Consider the following 24,296-nt stretch of genomic DNA (forward strand, 5'->3'; position numbering starts at 1 on the left):
TTAGAAATTTTCTCTCCTTGACTACTAATAATGCACCAGGGACTAGGCTTGGAGTTTATATGTGTTTTTCCCATTAACCTCCATAATCTCAAGGTCACAGTTAAGCAACACAAACAAGGCAATGTTTCTAGAAAGTAGCAGAGCTATGATGTCAACTTTTATTATTATAACCTAGCAGAGAAGACACAAGTAAACTGCTGCTTGAACGAGACCAAACAGCAGCCTAAAATTATGGGTAGTTCAGACTATCTGTGCTACTTTACTTCTCTCTCCTCATCTGTTTATGCTTTTGAGGTCATAGAACAATAACATAGACATTGAAAACTAGACATTATACAATACCTTAGGTAAGTAATGTACCTCTTACCGCCTGAAGCATTTCCTTTCTTTAAAAATCCCTTTGGAGTATATCCCCAAGCATTTGCTCACGCAGTGATTTGATTTAATACACAGTTACCAAAGGAGGTTGGTTTCATTTTGCAAAAACCAGAAAATGTATTCAGGCATTCAGAGGCTTTCTCCCAGCACCTCTTGCCATCTCCCATTCCCAAGAGGAGATAGCTTTGGCTTCTATCTCTCTCTCTCTCTTTCTTTTTTAAGATTTTTTTTTATTGAAAAGTCAGGTTTACAAAGAAAAGGAGGGACAAAGAAAAAGATCTTCCATCCACTGGTTCACTCCCCAAATGGCTACAATGGCCAGAGCTGAGTTTATCTGAAGCCAGGAGCTAGGAGCTTCTTCCGGGTCTCCCACGTGATTGCAGGGTCCCAAGGCTTTGGGCTGTCCTCAACTGCTCTTCCAGGTCAAAGCCAGGGAGTTGGATGAGAAGTGGTACAGCCAGAACACGAACCGGTGCCCATATGGGATCCCTGTGCTTAAAGGGGTCGGTTTAGCCAGTTGAGCCATGGCACCATGCCCAGCTTTGACGATTTCTACCCATGGTAGTGGAAGTGCACTGACACCTGCCCAGTACATGTTACAGTAATAAGATTAATAATCAAAGGCAAGTGGTGATGGCCAGGCCTAGGCAGAGAGAAGAAGGAAGACCTCAGGCCTTGGCTAAGAGCACGCTGCAAGCCCAGCTCAGCTGCTCTCACTGTACTCTGGGGAAGGCATCTCTCTGCCTCTTGCCCCTCCACAGGAAAAAAAAAAAAAAAAAAAAACCTTCAGTAGGTACAGTGAGATGAATAGTGTTCCCCTAATGTATGTCCATCCAGAATCTCAGATCATGTCCTCACTGGAAAAGAGGATCTTTGCAGGTGCAATCAATTTCAGATGTGGGTAGACTGAATCCAGCAACAGGTGTCCTTACAGAGAGACCATGTACATGGAGCTAGATTACAAGATCCGGTTGCAAGGCAGGAACCTAATGACTCCTAGGAACTTTTGGAAGCTGAGAGAGGCAAGCAAGGGTTTGTCTCTGGAGACTTTGATGGGAGTACCTGGATTTCAGACCTGTGCCTTCCAGAACTTTGAGAACATTTGTCTATTGTTTTGCACCAGGAAGTCTCTGGTTATTTGCCATGGCAACCCTAGGAAACGGAGTGAGCCATACAGGAAGTAATGCATGTCAAGCACCTAGCAGAGGGTAATTATGATTCCATGAGCCACCTCGCCCACCTGGATTTACAAAGGAAGAAGACCGAGGGAGGCCACGATCAAGTGCATGTTGTTTAGCTATGGGTGGTCTTTTAGCACTAACTGGCACTTTCTCCCTGCCTTTTCCCCACGTGTCCTACCTTAAGTCACTACACAGTTACCACGAAACCTAAAATTCTGGAAAGTAGTTTTAACTACCATGAAGAGAGGGATGTGGTTAAAACTTCTATCAAACCACAGTGCAACACAATAGCTAGGGACTTGAACTTTCTTCTGCCTCATCACATGGCAAATGCTCTCCAGGAGTGATGGCTTCTGTTACAGCTTGCATCATGTCCCCCAACAATATGATCTGAAATGTGATGGTTACTGTTGTTTGTCAATGACTGGACCACAAGCCGCCCAGATTGGGGGAAGTAATGTTCTGGGGAGTCTGAGGGTGTTTCTGGATGAGGTTCATGTCTCAGTGACTCCGCGGAGGGAGGCAGGCAGTTCACCCTCCCAGATGTAGGTAAGCCCCATCCAATCAGTTGACAGCCTGAGGAGACCTCCGGCTGATTCCCCAGAGCACAGGAATTCTTCCCACCTGGCTACTTCAGGTGTGCGGCTGATTAGACTCCATCTCTGCCCTTCCTCCTGCATCCTTGGCCCTCTTCTCTGACCTGATGGGTTGACTCCCAAAGCCTGCGTCATCCAGGCACCCTCATCCCTGGCTTCCTGTTGGATCCGGCCAAGGGAATAAAGCAACTGGAAACTGGAGGACAGGAGACGTGACCCTGGGTGTTTCTCTCTTCCTGTGTCTGTTTCACCAGTTCTTCCTCTCTCTACCACTGTAGCTCACATTGGGCCCCATCCGTGCCTCCATGTGACATCTCCAGTTCTCTGTGAGCTCCGGGCTACAGTTTCTCTGCTGTGCTCCTTCATCACCCCCGTTGTTTGCTGCTATTGCTTGAACATGCTTTGGCTCCCACACTCCTGTATTTTAGGTCCCGACACCTTAAGTTCATTGTATTAGGGTAGAAACTTCTGAATAGAAACATTTGTGTTCCCCTAAAATTCTTAGGTTGAAGCCCTAAACCCCAACATGATTATTCTGTGGGAGGCAGTCTTTGGAAGTGATTAAGTCATGAGGGTGGCACCCCCATTCCTGTCATGAGAAGAGAAGATGTGGGCAGGCACTGCAGCACTTGGGGGCCTGGCATGTGGTACAGTGGTTAAGCCACTTTGGGGACACCCACATCCTGTATTGGAGTGCTAGTTCAAATCCAGGCTCTTCTGACTCCTGATTCAACTTCCTGCTATTGCACATCCCAGGAAAACAAGCAGGTGCTTTAGCATTTGGGTGCCTGACAGCCACACAGGAAACCCAGACTGAGTTCTACATTTGGGTTTCAGCCTAGCCCTCCCCAGTTATTGCACATTTTAGGGAAATACATCAATGCATGTTAAGCTTTTTCCCTATATATCTATCACCATCTGCTTTTCAAATAAAAAAAAAAACTTTAAAAAATAACAAAGAAGAGACTACAGAACGCAGTCTCTGCTGAGTCAGGAGTCAGGTGACCATCCACAAGCCAGCCAGGAGCCCTCAGCAGGAACCAAACAGGCAAGCACCTTGAGCTTGACCTTTTCAGCTTCCTAAACTGTGAGAAATAAATGCTAATCATTTAAGCCACCTGGTCTGTGATATCTTGTTTTAGCAACTCAAGATGACTAAGACACTGCCCCATCTGGATAAATAGTTCCTTCATTAAATCTTCTTCAAAATCCTAGCCACGTGTGCCTGAGGTTTCTTTCCAAGATTGACTAACACAGTAGTCATGTTAGAAAACCAAACAGATATAAAACTGGCCGAGGCTGAACTAGGTCGGAGTGACTTCTGCTGTAGAGGTTCTTTCTGGGAAACAGATGCTTAGCCGCAGTAGCCAGTCAGTTTGTGAGCTGCGGGTGGCTATTAGGATGGTCCACTAATCCAAAAAGCTCCCCTTCATATTATTTTATTTACCAAATACACTGAAGAAGTGCTTTAACACTGGGCTCTGGGAAAAACCACAAAAGAGTGCATTAAAAAAAGATTGGACTAGGGCAGGCATCTGGCCTCATAATTTTGAGGCCAGTGAAGATCCCTGCACCCCACATCACACGGGGGACTTGAGCAGAGTTCCCAGTTCTCTGTTTCAGCACAGCCATTGCAGGCATCTGGAGATTAAACCAAACAACTGGGAACTCGTGCTCGCTCATTCGCCCACTTGCGCACATGCTCGCTCACTCCACTCAAAAAAAGCAAAGAATGGATCCAATATTCTACAAATTACATGTCTAATTCTTCTCAAAACTGTCAAGGTGATGAAAAACAGAGATTAAAAAGCCAACACAGATAATGCAAGACTAAAGAAACACGGTAACTCAATGCAATGTGGTGTCCTCAGTGAGGTCATGGAACAGAGAAAGGACATTAGTGGGAAATCTGGTGAAATTCAAATAAAGTCTGGATTCTGGTTAATAGTAAAGTACCAGTGTGGGTTTCTCGGTTTTCTTAAAGTACACTCTGTAATGGTACTTAATAAAATGAGTATTATTATAATAATATAAGATGTTAACATTAAGGGAGACAGAAACTGGGTGAAGGGTATGTGAGAACTCTGCAACTTATCAGTAAATTCAAGGTTTTCCAGAGTCAAATTTTTACATATTTAAATAGACTGAATCTACCACTTATGGGGCAAGGACTCATACCAGTTAAGTTTCTTAACTTCACCATTAATGATTTGCTTGAAACAGCGAGGGTCACCAAGGTTGTATAAATCTAATATGCCTCTCCCGCAGTATTGAAAGCTCTTCACCACACGGTTGACTTGTGCATTCCATATCAGACACACATCCCTGCAGCAGCACGGAGAAATGCAACACCCAGCCCAGTAACTACAAGACAGGGCAGCGTGCGGGCCCACATGTGGCCACTGTGCAGCCCCAGCACGCGGGCCAGTGGACGCCTTCTCCAAATGCAAGGTGAGTATTTAGCCACTAGGCTATCACACCAGGCCCAGGTTTCTCTTCTTAGAGGACTATAATCCTCATCCATATCTAATTACCTCCCCAAAAGGCCCTAGCTTCAAATACTATCACAATAAGGGAGAAATGAACTTTGAACTCACAGCATGTCTCTCTGAACCAGAGGAAAGGGAAGGATAGGTAGTGCACTTTCAATGGATGCTGCTGACAGAAAACGAGACTTGACACAGAAATACATGTAGGGCCAGTGCAATGGCTCAACTGGCTAGTCCTCTGCTCGCATGCACTGACATTCCATATGGGCACCAGTTCATGTCTCAGATGCTCACTTCCATCCAGCTCCCTGCTTATGACCTTGGAAAGCAGTAGAGAATGACCCAAAGCCTTGGGACCCTGCATCTGCATGGGAAACCAGGAAAAAGCTTCTGGCTCCTGGCTTCAGATTGGCTCAGCTCTGGCAGTTGTGACCATTTGGGGAGTGAACCAGCAGATAGAAGATCTTTCTCTCTGCCTCTTCTTCTCTCTGTAAATCTGACTTTCCAACAAAAATAAATAAATCTTTTCTTAAAAATAAGACATACACAGAGCAGACAGTTGTCCTACGCCTGTATTCCCTTGACTTGCTAGTACCCAGAACAACAGAGATACTCAACCACTCGACTGATGGCCGAACCAATTTGTCCATCAACTGCTGCCTTCTCACGTGGACAGTAACTCAGCAAGAGATTTTACTAGTCCCCAGGAAACTGACTCAAAGTCTTATCACACTCTAGTGTTTTTGCTTTGACCTCTCCCCTCACTCACAAGGTCATTATATGCTCCCAAACCTATCCTTCAAAAACAAAAATTCAGTGACTTGGTGAAACTGTACCATCCACTTACAAAAAAAAAAAAAAACAGCATTAGAAGAAAGAAAACAATACAAAAGAACAAGTTCATACAATTATTGGATTCTCTGGCTGCAGGGTATGTGTGAACTATATGGAAATACGGAAATATTCTTTTATAGAATGAATAATCCAGCTTAGTCCATTTCTTTAAACTTGACCAAAATTGTTCCTTCTAGAGGCTAAAGATCATTTAAAAAAAAAAAAAAACATGTTTCCCACAATGATTTTTTTGATATGACACCAAAAGCACAGGAAGCAACAACAAAATAAACAAATGAAAATTTTAAAACTTGTGTGGGGCTGGCATTGCAGTATAGCCTATAACACCTGCATCCCATATGGCCACTAATTCTTTTGCCAACTGCTTCATTTCCCATCCAGCTCCATGCTAATACACTGGAAAGGCAGCAGAGAATGGCCCAAGTACTGGGAACCCTACTGCTCATGTGGGACACCCAGATGAAGTTCCTGGTTCCACCAAATAAATAAATCTTTTAAGAAAAAAAAAAGGAAGGAACTTTTTGGGCACCAAAGGACACAATTAACAGAGTCAAAAGGCTACTCATAGAGCAGGAGAAAATGTTTTCATACCATAATGTTCAGAATATGTAAAGTCCTTTGATTCAACAATAAAAAAAATCGAATCACCCAGTTTAAAAATGGGCAAATAACTTGAGTAGGTATTTCTCCAGGATGATATGCAAATAGTCAATAAGCTCATGAAAAAATACTTAACAGCAATCAGCAGAGAAATGCAAGTCAAAACTACAGTGAGATGTCAGCTCAGACTCATTAAGACAGCTCTTAGCAGAGGGAAGAAAGAAAAAAGGGAGGGAGAAGAAGGATGGACTACGAAACACTGTAACAAAAGGAAGACAAGAAAGCTGTGAGAATGTATCAGAAGCCTGCTGTGTGGGAACAGCAGCCTGAACAAACACAATGGGAGTTCCTTAAAGAAAGTTTAAAGTGGAACTACCATATGATTCAATAATTCCAGTCCTCAGTGTAAAACAATTTGAAGGCAAGCTCTTAAAGCAGTACCAGCATGCACACACTCCTTGCAGCATCACCCACAATGGCCAAAAGGCAGAAGCAGCCCTTATGTGCTTAGATGCAAATAGATAACAAAATGGCTGGATTTGCAGATGATGGAATACTACGCAGCCTCACAAAGGCAGGACATGCCTTCATTCACAGCAGCATGAACTCATCCAGCCACAGAGAGACAAGCGCTGTGGGCACCCACGTCTATGAGACAGCTTAAGGAGTGAGCAGAAACAGAGGCAGAATGGCAGAGGGCCAGGGGGAGGAAGGGAAATGGAGAGGCAACTGATGGGTACAAAGCTCCATTTTTGCAAGATGAAAAATTCCGGGGGTGTGTCTCACAGTAACATGGAATACAGAACGCTACTGAAGTGTACACTCACAAATGGCTAGCACGATAAATTCAGTATCGTATGTCTCTTACTACAATTAAATGAATAAATAAAATTTTAAATCCACTGATGAGGATTTAATAAGATAGTTCCAACTCCACTGCCCTCTTTGGGCCAGAGACAAAATTTCTATCTTCTTCTTGCTTTCTTAAGATGTATTTTACTTATCTGAAAGGCAGAATTACAGAGAGAAGAGAAAGGAAAGAGACATTCCATCTTCTGATTCAATCCCCAAATGCAGGCTGGGGCTGGGACTAGGGCTGGGCCAGGCCAAAGCCAGGATTCTCTTCTGGGTCTCCCACGTGGCTGCAGGGGCCCAAACACTCGGGCTATCTTTCCTAGTTACATTAGCTAGATCAGAAATGAAGCAACCAGAATAATAAATGATGCCCAGATGGGATAGCAGCACCACAGATGGCAGCTTTGTCCGCTATGCAACAACTCTGGTCCTACTTTCCTTCCCTGAAGACAAATCATACAGGATATGATACACTTATAACTGATCCAGGACAACTGGAGCTAACTCCAGGAGCTGGATACGAACGGCCAGTGACTGATTTATTACTTCACACGCTCAACATCATTCCATATTCTAGATAAAAATGCCAAGTGCAGAAGCCTAGTGGCTAAAGTCCTCGCATTGCACACGCTGGGATCCCATATGGGCACCGGTTCTAACCCCAGTTGCCCTGCTTCCCATCCAGCTCTCTGCCTGTGGCCTGGGAAATCAGTCAAGGACAGACCAAGACCTTGGGACCCTACACCTACATGGGAGAGCCAGAAGAGGCTCCTGGCTCCTGGCTTCAGATCAGCTCAGCTATGGCAGTTGTGGCCACTAGGGGAGTAAATAAATGGATAGAAGATCTTTCTCTCTGTATATGCTTCTAAACAAACAAAAAAAAATCTTTTAAAAAAATGTCAAGTTCTAAAATACTTAATGTAAAAATTACCATATTAATGAAAGCACTCTAAAACTGTTGCAAACATCAAAACAGCATGTAAACTTTAGTACATTAACAACGTGGTAATAGCATCATTTGCCATTAAAAAGAAGAAGAAATATTCATACGGTATTTGGTGAGAAAGGAACTTGGCACAAATCTTAAGAACAGCAATTCGGCAATATGTTTCTAGAGCCATTAAAAAGTCCATGTGCTTTGACCTATTAATCCAATTCCAAGAATCTGTTCTAAGGACATCCATAAAAGAAAAAAGTTTATGTATAGAAGATGTTTATTCCAAGTTATTTATGTAACTGCTATGTTGACATAATCAAAACACGACTTTATCATGCTGTTCCCACCATCCCATTAAAATTTATTCTGTTGGGGGAAGTCTGGGGGTCAGTGGGAGAAAAGAAAACAAGGCCTTGGCTCCAGATGAAAATGACTGCAAGTCCCTGCCTGTGTGGTCACTTCCAGCGAACAACAGTCTGGTGGTCACATCAAGTCACAATACATGGAGTGGCTCAAGGAGTCACTTGATGATGCTTTTCCCAGCAGATGCCAGCACTTCCCCAGGGAGAGAAGGGAGGGCGGGCTTGCACAGGCAGTATCCTCTCTTCTCCAGACCTGCCTGTTGCTCCCCCTCCACTCCCAGCTGCTGTTTGGATCCCATACAAAAGATAACCTGTCCTGTCCCAGGCTACTATAATTGACTTCCAAACAGCACCGTGATAGCTGCCTGCTCACTGGGCTTTGTGGCTCTGCGACACTGCCTCTTACGGAGCACAGGCCAGATTTTTGGTCATTTGCACCTCTGCACACCTCTCCAGCTTCCAACCTTAGGAAAGATTCTCACCAGCTTTTTCTATGCAGCCCCCTCCCTTCCCTGTCACTGCTGGGCTTCCTCCCACTCTGCCAGAGAGTCCTCTTGGACAGGGTTTCAAATACTCCTGCAAGTATGGGTATGCAATGAAATAGCATTCAAAGCTAAAGAAAAATGATGAATTAATGATGCAGCCATACAGGCATGGCAAGCTGAATAAAAAAACAAAAGCCAATCACTAAAGCTTACAATACTATGTGACTCCATTCCATTCATCTAGCAACAGACTCATGGTTCCAGCAGCTAAGCCAAGCAGAAAGGTCTTCCACAAATCCGAGGCAGAAGGGACTTTTTCTGTAGCGATGGAACCTGACGATGTATGTGATTTCACAGCACTGCACACACATCTTTACACGCACACAATGGAACATTTAAAAACCGATAAAACTCTGGGCCAGTGCAGCGGCTCAGTTCGTTAATCCTCTACCTGCAAGCACCAAAACCCCATATAGATGCCGGTACATGTCCCACTGCTCCACTTCCCATCCAGCTCCCTGCTTGTACCTGGGAAAGCAGTAAAGGACAGCCCAAAGCCTTGGGACCCTGCACTTTTTGGGAGGTCCAGAAGAAGCTCCTGGCTTTGGATCAGCTCAGCTCCGGCCATTGCAGCCACTTGGGGAGTGAACCAGCGGACAAAAGATCTTTGCCTCTCCTCTCTATAAAATGTGTCTTTCCAATAAAAAAAATAAATAAATCTTTTAAAAAAAAAAAAAAGAAAGAAAGAAAGAAAGGAAAAAGGGGCCCGGAGGTATGGCCTAGTGGCTAAAGTCCTCGCTTGAACACACCTGGGATCCCATATGGGCGCCGGTTCTAATCCCAACAGCTCCACTTCCCATCCAGTTCCCTGCTTGAGGCCTGGGAAAACAGTCGAGGACAGCCCAGTGCTTTGGGACCCTGCACCCGCGAAGGAGACCTGGAGGAGGTTCCTGGTTCCTGGCTTTGGATCGGGGCAGCACCGGCCATTGCACTCACTTGGGGAGTGAATCATCAGACGGAAGATCTTCCTCTCTGTCTCTTCTCCTCTCTGTATATCTGACTTTGTAATAAAAATTGAAATAAATCTTTAAAAAAAGAAGAAAAAGAAAAAGAAAATCCATTGTAGCTATATATTGTCATCACTGGAGAAATCCAGGCATACAGAAACTTTATTTCTGCAACTTCTGAGTCTTACCTTGTTTAAAAAGGAAAGCTTACATAAAGTAACCTGGCCATTACTGCCTCTCCCCAGGGAACCCCAGGAAACTCTTAAGGTTTATCCTGTGCCCCACCCCTGAAATCCTGGGAGCACAGCCTCTGTGTTCCGCTGTCCCTCCAGCCCCTGGCAGCATGTAGCTCTCTGGAGGCCCTTGTAGTAAACCTATGGAGGAGGGAGTGCTCCCGTCAGTCCCTGCCAGCAGTGCTCTCTCCAGGGACATCCTCCCCCCATCCCCCTCAGTGCGTTCAGCTTGACTGAGGAGATCTAAGCCTAGGTGACAGGCTTCTGGACGTGATGATCCTGGCACCGTGGGTCTCTCCTTGAGGCTGAGGCCCCCTCCCCACCCCAGTCTTTCTGAAAAGCATCTCAACATCATGTCCCCTGCCCCAGGGATGACAGCAAGCCAATGAATGATGTAGCTTTCTTGCCTGTGGCCACCCCAGATTTAGGGCTCCTGGGATCGGGGGCAGGGGATGGAGGTGCCAAGGCTTTCTAGTGATGGCACGACAGTCCAGTGTCTCCCACTGATTCCTGTATCCCCCAGCCAGCGCCAGCTGCTGATCCGAAAACACTGCTAAAACTTCCCTGCCCCAGTTTTCCCGAATGACACCTGATGAATTACAGATATGAGATTCCATGTTATTCTCACTTTGGTGCCTGCTGTCTACAGAGTTGGTACCTGAGCCATAACTGAGAGAGGAGGGTCTACTTAGCGCCATGTTGGACTTATAATGGAACACACAATAACAACCGAAGAGAAATTCATCAACAAACTTTGGCAAACCAGCTTCAAAGAGTTTTAAAAAAATAATGACTATTTTACAACAAAATATTATCCCCAAAAATGACCACAACCTTCAATATTAAAGAGCAAAATTTAAAAAAAAAAAATCAGCTACGGATTTTTTTAAAAAAAGAAAAAAAGTGACACATTAGAGATTTTGGAGGAATTCGAGTGCAGTGTGTATCAGGTGGAACGCACCGTTGCATCCACACTGAATCTCTCAGACGTGAAGTCATCATGACCCAAGAAGTACGTGTAAGTGGAGCATTGTTATGTCTGCGACCTGCTGACAGACTGATCAGTATAAAAATACATATTCACAATGAGAGAACGAGAGAGAGAATATGAATACTGGCCCTGCAAAAAGCAACTGTTCTCCCTCCCATGGGGCCTGCTTCCCATCCCTGTGCTGAACGCTCCCCCTGGTGTACCAAGAGAGCAGCATGCATTCCTGAGAGAGGATTTCAAACCCTGCCCTTCACTGCGGACAACCCAGGCCCCAAGACTTACAGAGAAGATGGTTGGAGGGCTTCACTTTTGTTTTTAATGATGTTTACATAGTTGATTAGGGTGGGAAGCGTCAAGGATTAGGGGAGAGTGGATGAGACCATTGTTTCCAAATTTTCTTTTTCTTTTTCCTGTATCTGGAGGAATGGGGGTGGGGGCAGAAGCCACACCCAGCCTCTCAACCACCTCAGTACCCAGGGATGGGAAACAGCCATCCAATATCAACCAGGGGCCCCGATGTGGAGCATGCTCCGAGGGGTCTGCTTAAGTGGTTTCAATAGTTCTGAAATGCTGTTGGTCTCACCAATCCAAGGATAAGGAAATCCTTCCAAGGTCCATTGGCTGACATAGTCCATCTTAGAGTCTCCATTCACCCAGATATTTCTTTCCTGTCAATGATTGGCCGAGGTAGCTGACCAGTTTGTTCTGCCCTCCATCCTCTGCTATCTATGGTACCAGATGTCCCCTGCAGGCTCCAACGGACTGCCATATCCTCCATGTGCACCCGGTATGCTGTCCACTGTTTGTCTAAGTCACACAGGGAGCCTAGTTCTGCAAGTACAGTGCCCTTGTTGATGCAACTTATTCCTCAACTCCAACATACTCCCTCTGTGTTCCTCCCTCTCACACATCCCCCTGCTCCATGCCCTGATTAACCCACAGTCCCTGCACCCAGGAGCACAGGAGCTTTCTAGCCCAGCCCCCTGGAGCCTAATCCTCCAGTGAGGCAGAGAGCTTGCCCAGAGCTCTGCCCACCCACCAAGCCCCAACCCCTGGCACATGTGCCAGCCTGGGACATGACGGAGTGCCTCACTTTAAGGTATCCTCTCTGCCCCCTTTCCAACAGCGTAGCTGCTGTCCCAACATTTTGCACTGCAATGGTGTAAGACTCTGGGCCTGCAGTCCAGCAATGCGGGAGTGTGGCTCAGGTAGGCATGGGGAGCAGGGTACCTGTAGCCCTGCCCGTGAAGGGCATCACTCTGCAGCCACATGGCCCTAGCCAGAATCCCTACAAGCAGGTCATCTCAGCAAACATCAGCTTCATCACTTGTGAAGGGGACACAGTAATACTAAAATCCATATCAGAGAGGACTGAATGAAGTAACAAAGACCAAAAGTTAGCCTGCGTCTTGGTGCAGTCTAACTCATGTGCATTAAGTATTCACCAATCATTACTACTTGTTACTATTCTTTGATAAGAATCCGTCAGATGCTCTTCCTACCAAGTTAAGATAATCAATCTCATATTAAAACCAAAAATGAGGGGCCCAGCACAATGGCCTAGTCCTCGCCTTGAACGTACCAGGATCCCATATGGGCATCAGTTCTAATCCTAGCAGCTCCGCTTCCCATTCAGCTCCCTGCTTGTGGCCTGGGAAAGCAGTCAGGAACGGTCCAAGGTCTTGGGACCCTACACCCATGTGGGAGACCTGGAGGAAGTTCCTGGCTCCTGGCTTCAGATCAGCGTAGCACCAACCATTGCAGTCACTTGGGGCGTGAATCATTAGACAGAAGATCTTCCTCTCTGTCTCTCATCCTTTCTGTATATCTAGCTTTGCAATAAAAATAAAACAAATCTTTTAAAAAAATTGAGAAATTTAACACTCACCCCCCTTTCAGGGATACATGCCCTAAAAGAACTTTTTTACCAGATTTTCTTTCTCACACAGGAAAACTGACTTTTCAAGCTTCCTCCTGCATATCTGCTCACCCTTGGCTGGCCTCCGTCTTTGGTACTCTGCCTTGGCCTCCTCCAAGGCAAGTTACTTTCATGTCTCATAACAAGACGCCTGGTGAGGAGCAAACCCTGCTGTAGAAGAGGGTAACACCACCTGCAGCACCAGAGCATCACATACAAGCAATGGTTCAAATTCCAGATGTTCTACTTCCTATCCAGCTCGTTACTAATACTCCTGGGAAAAGTAGCAGAAGACAGTCCAAGTCCTTGGGCCCCAGCACCCATATGGGAGACCCAGATAAAGCTTCTGGCTCCTGGCTTCAGTCTGGCCAATATGGCCATTGAGGAGTGAACTAGCAAACTAGCTAGCAGATAGAAAAAAAAAAAAAACCACCTCCTTTTTCTCTCTCTTCATAGTTCTACTTTCCCAATAAAAATAAAACAAATCTTAAATAATTAAATAAATCGTATTCATTTTCTTTTATTTTTATTGGATAGGTAGTGCTGCAGAGAGAAGGAGAGACAGAAAGATCTTGCATCTGCTGGTTCACTCCCCACGTGACCACAATGGCTGGAGCTGAGCCAATCCAAAGCCAGGATCTAGGAGTTTCTTCCATGTTCCCCACATAGGTGGCCACAATGGCTGGGGCTGCGCTGAGCCGATCCGAATCCAGGAGCTAGGAACTTCTTCCGGGTCTCCCACACGGGTGCAGGGTCCCAAGGCTTTGGGCCATCCTCAACTGCTTTCCCAGGCCACAAGCAGAGAGCTGGGTGGGAAGGGAAGTAGCTGGGATATGAGCTGGGACCCACATGGGATCCTGGGACTTATAAGGTGAAGATTAGGCCACAAAACCATCATACCGGGCCCTATAATGAGTCTTATAAATAAAAATATACCTGGTGAGTCTCTAGTCCACATCCAATTTCCAGCACCCGACCATCTCTCCTTCCTGCTTCCATACTCTTCCTCTACCTCCAACTCCCCTCCTTTCAACAAATTCTCTGGACCAACTTCTTTCTCAAAGGCACAACCTCCGCTGATTTGGGAGGCAAATCACCAAGGCCACTCTGGCCTGTTCTGGCAGCAATGAGAATGCAGATCATGACCTCTGCTTGTTGAGTTCAGTTACGAAAATGCCAGATAATCAGGAGAACAGCAGGTGGCAATGCAGCAGATAGTGAACTTAGCTGAGCAGAAAAGAACATGAGGGTTGCGTTAAGGAGCCCTGGGTTCAAAGCCTGGGTTTGCTGCCCACTACATGTATGAGCTTGAGCAAGGCAAACCAGCTCTCTGGACCTAGGGATCACCATTTGAAAATTGCCTTGGTTGGATTCCCTGCAAGTACACTTTGTGGTAGGTGTGAAAGTGGTTTACTCCAGAGGCTATGGAGTGGGGAACAAAGCCAGGAGGCCACCCAGGCCCAGTGGACATGCTGCCAGGGGCTGCAGGGGACCAGCCCACTGGGGGCCTCAGCGAACCAGTGCAGCAGAGCTGTATCCTGCAAGGAGCAAGAAGGCAGAGGTGTCTGTCCACCCATCAGCTGCTGACGGCTACCCTGAATCATTGATCTCCCCAGGCTTCTGCACTACCAGAGACAGGCCAAGTGGGCTGAGTCCAAGGAAAGCCTTTTACCAAGTCACAGGGAGACATTTAGCGGAGAAAGAGTGGGCAGGGCATGACCGGGAATTGCTTGGCAACATCACCTACAACAGTTTAGGGAACAAATGAGAGACTCTGAAAACCCTCAGCAGGGCGGCTGCCCAAAAGCTGACTGCACCTGAACTGCAAAGTACGAGGATGTGTCTCTGGGAGCCATCCCTTGGTCCCTTGCTAGCCTTGCTTCCTTTGTAGCCTTCAACTAGCACAAGATCTGTAGCTAGCAGCAAATCTACAAAACTGAATTTCCACACTCCAGCCTCCTTCCATGGCCAGCATAATCCCCATGTCTTTACATGCTGAGGCTAACCCAGATCACCAGCACAGTCCACTCTGCCTGTCCACCTTACCAACTACAGCCAACGGATGCTCTACAAATGCTAGTTCTCTCACAACCACAGTTTAAGAGCTCACCACATCACTTTTTTCCGACAAGCAGAGTAAGCAAGAGCAGCCAAAACAGACGAGGTGAAGCTAGGAGCCAGGCACTTCTTCCAGAAAGAGCTGGACTAGACTGCTGCACATGTTGGCACATGTAGGGACCAAGGCTGGGGGCAGGCCTGGTTGGGGTTATTGGGGAGTCACCACAACTAGGCTGTAGTACCCATTGGTGTGTGTTTGTGGCAAGCTGGATTGGGCTAGCCAATAGCATGGTTTGCATAGCAGATGGAGCTGAGGGTGGAACTGAGCAGCCAATGGCATTTACTGCTATGTGTGTTGGCTGACAGAGGCGTGGGATTGAATCAGACCCTGCACTAGCTGACCCACACTAGACTCCTGTCCGGGGCCACCCTGATGCCTGTGCAGTAGACAGCATGCCCAGATGCACATGAGGAACGTGACAGCCAGATCATCTATGCTAGCAGAGGACATCAAGTGGCTTCTTGGAGGACAGAATACAGGACACACTGGTTAACTTTCCTGACCAACCTTTGGCAGCAGGTGTCTGGGTGTGTGGAGGCACTGAGGTGGACTTTGTCAACCAATGGACCTTGGAAAGATTTTCCCAAACCCAAAAATATAAAAACAACAGTGTCTCAGAATTATCAAAACCACTCAAGCAACACCCTTAGAACATTCTCCACATGGAGGTCTCTCAGATGATATTGAGTGGCCATCCCCCATCCCCAAGTACTGATACAAGAAGCAGCTCCCTCCTCTTTCCCTCTCCTCCCCCCTATAGATACAAGAGAAAAAGAAGAAAACACTGAAAACATCTATCTCACCCTCCTTCCTCCACATCTCAACCCTCCTGACCCTAATCAGCGGCCCACGTGGGCATGCTGCATCCTTCTCAACTACATAAACAACAGTAAAAACAAAATTAGGGCCCAGTGCTGTAGCCTAGCAGCAAAAGTCCTCGCCTTGAATGACCCAGGATCCCATATGGGTACCGGTTCTAATCCTGGCAGCTCCACTTCCCATCCAGCTCCCTGCTTCTGGCCTGGGAAAGCAGTCGAGGACGGCCCAAAGCCTTAGGACCCTGCACCCGTGTGGGAGACCAGGAAGAGGCTCCTGGCTCCTGGCTTCGGATCAGCTCAGCTCCAGACATTCCAGCCACTTGGGGAGTGAATCAATGGGCAGAAGATCTTCTCTGTCTCTCCTTCTCTCTGTATATCTGACTTTCCAATAAAAATAAATAAGTCTTTTTTTAAATTTTTAATTTAGAAAGAACAGCTGTAATTTAAAAAAAAAAACTTTTGTCAGCTTTTCCTGCTTTTGTCAATGAAACTTTAAGCCCAGCCAGCCTCTGAAGCTGCACCTGCTACAACTTGTGCTTGTGTTTGATGGATGAGTGTAAACGGGAAGATGTGGTTTCTCTGGTTTTCTAAATCTTAATCCCGCTTTTGGTGAGTAACGTAACCACGGGGCTCACAACTCCTACAGACATCGAAGAATGCACAGTGAAGCTTGCCTTCTTCCCGACTTAACAACCCAGTTCCTTCCCAGAGGCTTTCAACATCGACTGCCTCCTTGGAGCACTGGGGATTCTTTAGCCATTCTGTACAAACACACACAAACACATCTGTATTTTTTCTACTATTCATCTTTCGCTTACTGTTTAGGTTTGACTTCATCAAATAAATCTGTGCAAAAGAATGTTTTTTCACAACTTCATAATATAAGCTTAAGATTCAAAAAAAAAAAAATGAACTATCATTCAGCTTCAGAAAAAAAATCTTGTCCACACTTAGGTTTCTACCACTGTTTTCCGCCACTATGCACGGGCCTACAGAGGACCACCTGTGATGGGAACCTTGCTTATCTGCTGTTACCGATGTGCAGCATCCACAAGATAAATTCCTGCAGAAGGAATCAAACACTCCAGTGAGAGAGGCTTACACTGTCCTCTAGGCAGTAAAGCTGCCGCCTGTGGCACCAGTTCCCCACGTGGATGCTGCTCCCTGTAAATGTGCCTGGAAAAGCAGCAGCAGATGAACCAAGTGCCTGCACCTCTGAAATCATGTGAGAGACCTGGAAAAAGTCCCAGGCTCCTGCTTTCAGAACAACTGGCCCAATTCTTGCCTTTATAGCCATTTTGGAGGGGTGCGGTGTAAACCAGTAAATGAGATATCTCTCTCTCTCTCTCTCTCTAACTCTGCCCTTCAAATGAATAGTAAAATATATATTTCAAAACCTTAGGAGTCTGAGCCATGGCATAGCACACTAAGCTTCCACTTGTGGTATTTGGGCATCAGAGTCCTGGCTGCTCCACTTACGAACCAGCTCCCTAATAATGGCTTGGAAAAGCAGCAGAGAATGGTCCGAATCCTTGGGCCGCTGCACCGATATGGGGGATTTGGAAGAAGTTTTTGGCACCTGGCTTCAGACCAGTCCAGCCTTGACTGCTGTGGCCATTCGCAGAGTGAACCAGCAGATGGAGGATCTTTCTCTCTGTCTCTCCTTCTCTCTCTGTAACTCTACCTTTCCAATAAAGTAGAAAAAGTAAATCTAAAAAAACCAGATAATATGATAGGATCATTTTTAGGCAAATTATTAAAACAACTTGTGATTCACTTATACATATATATATATATATCTTTTTTTTTTACTTTATTTTTATTTGAAAGGCAGACAGACAAAAACAGCGAGAGATCTTCCACTCACTGTCCACTCCCTAGATGCTCTCAGCAGCCACATCTGGGCCAGGCCAACTCAGCCCAGGTCCCCCACGTGGGTGGCAGGGCCCTGGGTTCTTGAGTTATCATCTGCGGCCTGTTGTAGTAGGCACCAGCAGAAAGCTGGAATCAGAGGCGGAGTCGGCACTCTGAGATAAAATGTAAGCGCTGCACGTGGGGTTCAAAACTGGATTTAATCTGTATCTGAAAGTGTCCAAGATGCCTGAAAGTTCAACAGGTGCCAAAGACATAGAGCGATAGACCTAAGACACCGGAAAAGCAAAAGGTACACTTGAAAATGACATGTTCTAGATTTAAAACAAAAACAAAACAAAAAAAACATTCACTGGTTTTTTTCTTCCCTGAGCCCATCAGGTAAAACCACTCTGGACTTTTCCTTCCATTCTTGGTGAAGCGCCCAAATTAAGGCCTCATCCTGTTTAATTCCTGTAAGGATTAACACTGCTCAGACGTGACAGAAGTAATTACTTCCTGCAATGAGCTAATTCTGGAATCAAGTTCAGCCAAACTTTTTGTAATTTTGTTTACTTGGTCATCCCTGGGTGCCTTGGACGTTTAAAATATGCATCCCAGGGGCCAAGCTTTGCAATAAAGACCCCTGCGATATGTTTTCCCAAGATTCAGAAGAATCAGAAACAAGCAGGATGAGTGTGAGCAAAGCACTTATCCCTAATCGTAACCACTGTCGGATTACAGGGAGCTTGGAAACAGAACAGCACAGAAACTTGCCAGCTTGAGTCCCACTTGTCACCAGGAAGCACAGTTAGAAAGCCACTCTCGGGCCCGGCGGCGTGGCCTAGCAGCTAAAGTCCTTGCCTTGAATCTGCCGGGATCCCATATGAGCACCGGTTCTAATCCCAGATGCGCCACTTCCCATCCAGCTCCCTGCTTGTGGCCTGTGAAAGCAGTTGAGGATGGCCCAAAGGGCTCCTGGCTTCGGATCGGCGCAGTACCGGCCATTGCACTCACTTGGGGAGTGAATCATCAGACAGAAGATCTTCCTCTCTCTCTGTCTCTTCTCCTCTCTGTATATCTGACTTTGTAATAAAAATAAATCTAGAAAGAAAGAAAGAAAGAAAGAAAGAAAGAAAGAAAGAAAGAAAGAAAGAAAGAAAGAAAGAAAGAAAGAAAGAAAGAAAGAAAGAGAGAGAGAGAGAAAGAAAGAAAAAGAAAGAAAGAAAGAAAGGCACTCTCAAAATCCAGAGATGAGGGAAAGGCAAAGACTTCACTCCTGTTGCCTCACCAGAATCCTCCCTTAAACACCAGGTATCTCGGGCAAGAATACTGCTGCACTTGGGAACAAAACGTTGCCTCATGCCCTCTGGTATGCACACGTGTTTCTGACCTCTCTGGCCACCTTGGAAACGAGCCTCACCAGATGCTAGGGCACCTTAAGGAACTTCTACCAGGGGAGCAAGCAACTTCTCTCCCCTTTAAATGAACCTCTTGTTCCACACACAGGATTTCCATGCTGCTGCCAACAACCCACTACCTAGCAGGTATCTTAACATTGCCATAACACCTGGCACCAACACTGCTTCTGATCTCACACCCACTTTCAACGAAAGCATAAGTGGGTACACTGCAGCCCCAGGATTCCCTGGTCTCTTCCCCAGACCATCATTGGCTGATCTGCTGGATGGCAGAATGGGGTGCAATGAATATCTCCCTGTTTAACAAACGCTCCAAGCAATTTACACTCACCAGGTTGGAAATGCAGAGATAAACATTCTTGTTTATTATATTTTTATTTGAAAGGCAGGGTTCCAGAAAGAGAGAGCTATCTTCCATCTGCCTGTTCACTCCCCAAATGACCGCATTAGCCGGAATTGTGCCTATCCACAGCCAGCATACAAGGCGCCTCCTCTGGGTCTCACACATGCGTGCAAGGGCCCAAGGAATTGGACCATCCTCTGCTGCTTTCCCAGGCCATAAGCAAGGAGCTGGATCAGAAGTGGAGCAGCTGAGACATAAACTGGAACCTATGTGGGATTTCAGCACTGCCAGCAGAGGCTTAGCTTTCTATGCCACAGCACCAGCCCCTGGGGCTAAAGAACCTTTTGCATCCTCTCCAATGTAAGCTACTTCGAGTGGGTGGCTCGGAAGGACACGTTTCCCAGGCTCTGATGATGAGGATCAACGGTCCCACTCCTGCCCAGAGAAGTCACCTTTCTGGTGACTAGAAAGTGACAACAAAATGGGAAAGGGGGAGACTGGAAATCAAGGGAGACCGGAAATTAGGTCAAAGAGGTGGCATTCAGGCTCTGGAGCGGGAGCGCCTATGTCTGCTCGCTCTGCCTGCGGTGAGTTACCGCCCCTGCCCTGACCGTGTGTGTTGATGGCTAAACGAGCTCAAACACAAAACCAGCTTAGAAGGGCCATCAAGTCCCAATGAGTCATGCAAAAAGCATTAGCTGTTAGCCTTCTATCTTAGAAAACACACACACATACCCACAGTCCCACAAAAGCCTCAAAATAATGTTTTCTTAAGTGAGGTAACTAGAGACTGGAGAAGTGAAGTGACTTCATGAAGGTCACACAACATGCAGCCGGCAAATGTGAGGTTGCCATGGGGACCAAGAAGTCTAACCTCTTATTTCCTGTATTCTGAGAGCCAAGACAGCCTGCGTCAAGGTCACCCCCGGCTCCACCTCTGAAGGTCTTAACTGGGGAGTGCTGCTTCCGATACCCATGGCTATGGACAAGGCCAGGGCCAGAACTCAGTCACAATATAGACACTTATCATTCTGACATTCTCCGCAGAAATTGTTCTAAAATGCCAGGTCCCCTTGGAAATCTCTGGAAAGGTTGCCTATTAATTCTAAGCAAAATTAGGCTGTCACTGCCCCATTGGTAACAAATGGATATTGGTCAAAGCCTGGTCCCCGACATTCACTGGAGCTCACAGCCAAAGCAAAGGCACTCCGTGGCCCGAGAGGGTGAGTGCGCACTCCCACTCTGGGGTGAGGCTGAGTGGTCAGCTCACAGGGGGGAGAATGTCACATGAGCCCCCATGGCAACCTCAGACACAGGATGAAGGGCCCTCTGTCCACACTGTGACAAGAGCCTGGAACAAGATGTCTGCCAAGAGGACAGTGAAACTAATTAAGCCGCAGTGTTCTCGGCCATCTACAAAGGTCACTTGTCATGTGCTTTCCAGGCCAAAGGGCTTGGAGCTCAGGCCTGAGAATCTTCAACAGAAACCTGCTTGGAAAAGGACAGGAGAACCTAAAAGAGGGGCCAGTGCCACAGCACAACAGGCTAAGCTTCTGCCTGCAGCACCATTATTCCACATAGGCACCGCATTGGATCCCAGCAATTCCACTGCTGGTCCTGCAGACAAGCCCATGTAAGATCTCCCAGTTTGTCCTCTCTGTGCCTCTGCCTTTCAAATGAAATCAATAAATGGGGGTGGGTGGGAAACACCTAACAGAGACAAGACATTTCATTGGAAGAAAGATTTCAGAGCAAGGACTCGGCAGTAGAGTGGATGGAGCTCTTGATACAGATTCCTTGAGTATCGAGAATTGTTTTGTCATTAAACACTGGATGGAGCCTGGCACGGTAGCCTAGCAGCTAAAGTCTTTGCCTTACACGTTCCAGAATCCCATATCGGTACCAGTTCTAATCCTAGCAGTCCCACTTCCCATCCAGCTCCCTGCTTGCAGCCTGGAAAAGCAGTCAAGCATTACCCAAAGCCTTGGAACCCTGAACCCACATGGGAGACCCAGAAGGGGCTCCAGGATCCTGGCTCCGGATCAATGCAGCTCTGGCCATTGTGGCCACATGGGGAGTAAATCAGTGGACAGAATATCTTCCTCTCTATCTTTTCTCCTCTCTGTATATCTGACTTTCCAATAAAAATAAAATAAATCTTAAAAAAAAAAAACACTGGAGGACAGGGACCAGCATTGTGCCACAGGGGTAGAGCTTCTGCCTACAGGCCAGCAATCCAGGTGGATGCTGGTTCAAGTCCTTACTCCTCCACTTCCGATGCAGCTCTCTGCTAATGTGCCTGTGAGAGCAAAAGAAGTGCCCGAACTCCTGCACCCACATGGGAGACCCAGGAGAAGCTCTTGGTACCTGGTTTCAAACTAGCCCAGCTCCAGCCATCATGGCCGCTTGGGGAACAGATCAGCAGACAAAGCTCTCTCTGTGTGTTTCACCTCTCTCTGTAACTCCGCCTTTCAAATAAAAAATATTTTTAAAAATAAATATTGGAGGATGATGAGTTGTGCGCCTGCTTCAGTGTGTCAAACACCTCGTTAAGCACTAATCTCAGAATAGTGAATATCCCAGAAAATTCACAGTCCAGTGGATAGAGAAAGAAACAGACTTTACACAAGTATGCAATAGTTTTCCAGTTGGTGACAACAGTTAGGAAGAAATTTTTAAAAGTCACATGACACGAACAGGGTGGTCAGCTACAGACAAATGATTGAGAAGAAATTAAGAGGACTCCAACTGAAGTCTAAACATCAGGCAATGCCAGCCAATAGAAGAGACAGGGGTGAATCCCGTCAGTGCAAACAGACCAAGAACTCCCGCAGACAGAATGAGCTCAGCTGCCCCTGGGCTGCGACCTTACTGCAGGGTGAGGCAGCAGGCTGGGAAGTGGGCCAGGAGGGGCAGGACTGGAATCCCACGGCCACAGACCCAGGCCACACAGGTCAGGCAGGCAGGCCACAGGGAGGACAGTGGGCCTGAAATACGGGTGAGTAGGTTTTGGTTTAAGATGCGATAATGCCACCGTGAAGCAGAAGTGGTGGCTTTGAAACACAGAACTGAAACAGTCTAATCTCTTTTTTTTTTTTTTTTTTGGAGTTATCTGAAAAAGTTGGGCCCTGTATGATGGCTCAATGGCTATATCCTCAGCTCATAAGCAGAGGGATCCCATATAAGCTGTTCCACTTCCCTTCCAGCTCCCTGCTTGTGGCCTGGGAAAGCAGTCGAGGACGGCCCAAAGCCTTGGGACCCTGTACCCATGTGGGAGACCCAGAAGAAGTTCCTTGCTTCAGATCTGCTCAGCTCAGTTCCAGCCACTGTGGCCACTTGGAGACTAATCAGTGGACAAAAAAACTATTTCTCCTTCTCTTTGCAGATGTACCTTTCCAGTAAACATAAATAAATCTTCATAACTTTTTTTTTTAATTTAAAAGGCAGGTTTACAGAAACAGGAATGACAGAGAAATTTTCCATCCAATGATTTATTCCCCACAGGATCATGACAGTTGGAGCTTAGCTGATCCAAACCCAGCAGCCAGGAGCTTCTTCCAGATTTCCCATGTAGGTGCAGAGGCCCAAGGACGTGGGCAGCAGAGTGACGAACTAGTGTCCCTGAGAGATGCCAGCGCTGCAGGCTGAGCCACAGCAGTGGCCCCGAAACCTTCCTAAGAGATCACTGGAGCTATCCTGCACAGATTGCCCTGGAGGGTGGGCTAGCGTCCCAGGTGCTCTGTAGGAGTGAGAGCTGTGCTGATTTGGACCACCCAGATCTGTCACACAGCCCTCAACAAGGAAAGAACCATAAATATGTTTAAGGTAACAAACAGCCATAAAGGCTTTGGGTCGTTTCTCCAGCAACATGTGCTCATGTATACACATGCCTCATGCACGAAGACTCAGGCCAGAACCCTTGCACAGCACGCAGTCATTCCTGGTCTCAATCAGACCAGAAAACAGGGATGTTCCCTTTCCTTCTGGGTTCTTCACAGGGGAGAAGATGCACTGACAACACGTGACAGTCACTGGGATACCTCTGAATGCTCTTCAATGAGGGGTGGGCCTTTGCATCCTCAAAAGCAGTACTAAGAGATGGAAATCTCCCAACCCCTAAATGCCCACAATAGTCTGACTGGGTCATGCTGAAGTCAGGTTTAGCCTCCACCTCCGATCCAGCTCTGCTAGCGGCCTTGAAAAGCAGAAGACAGTCCATGCGCATGGGCCCCTGCCACCCACATGGGGACACCTGCACTAAGCACCTGCTTTGACCTGGCTCAACTCTGGCCACTGCAGCCATGTGAAGAGGGAACCAGTACAGAGAAGATCTCTCCTCTCTGTCTGTCTCTCTCTCTCTGTCTCTCTCTGTAGCTCTGCCCTTTAGATAAATAATAATATCTTTTTTATTATTATTATTGCAAAGTCAGATATATACAGAGAGGAGGAAAGACAGAGAGGAAGAGCTTCCATCTGATGATTCACTTCCCACGTGGCCACAATGGCTGGAGCTGAGCCAATCCGAAGCCAGGAGCCAGAAGCTTCCTCCAGGTCTCCCATGTGGGTGCAAGACTTTGGGCAATCCTTGACTGCTTTCCCAGGCCACAAGCAGGGAGCTGGATGGGAAGCGGGGCTGCCAGGATTAGAACTGGCACCCGTATGGGATCCTGGGCATGCAATGAAAGGACTTTAACCATTACACTACCACGCCAGGCCCCGGGAACTTTTCTTTAAAATGAAAATTATTGGACTGGCGTGATGGCTTGATCTTCACCTTGCATGTGCCAGGATCCCATATGGGCACCAGTTCACGTCCCTGCTGCTCCTCTTCCCACCCAGCTCCCTGTTCGTGGCCTG

General features: G+C 46.8%; 1 protein-coding gene across 1 annotated transcript in view; it reads right to left on the reverse strand.

Annotated features, from left to right (window-relative positions):
- The window catches only part of NTAQ1 (N-terminal glutamine amidase 1), a 94,639-nt gene that overhangs the window by 47,234 nt on the left and 23,109 nt on the right, over positions 1 to 24,296 (reverse strand). The window lies entirely within an intron of this gene.

This window comes from Ochotona curzoniae, unplaced genomic scaffold, assembly GCF_017591425.1.
Source record: "Ochotona curzoniae isolate NIBS_2020 unplaced genomic scaffold, NIBS_Ocur_1.0 contig_3190, whole genome shotgun sequence".
Lineage (NCBI taxonomy): Eukaryota > Metazoa > Chordata > Mammalia > Lagomorpha > Ochotonidae > Ochotona > Ochotona curzoniae.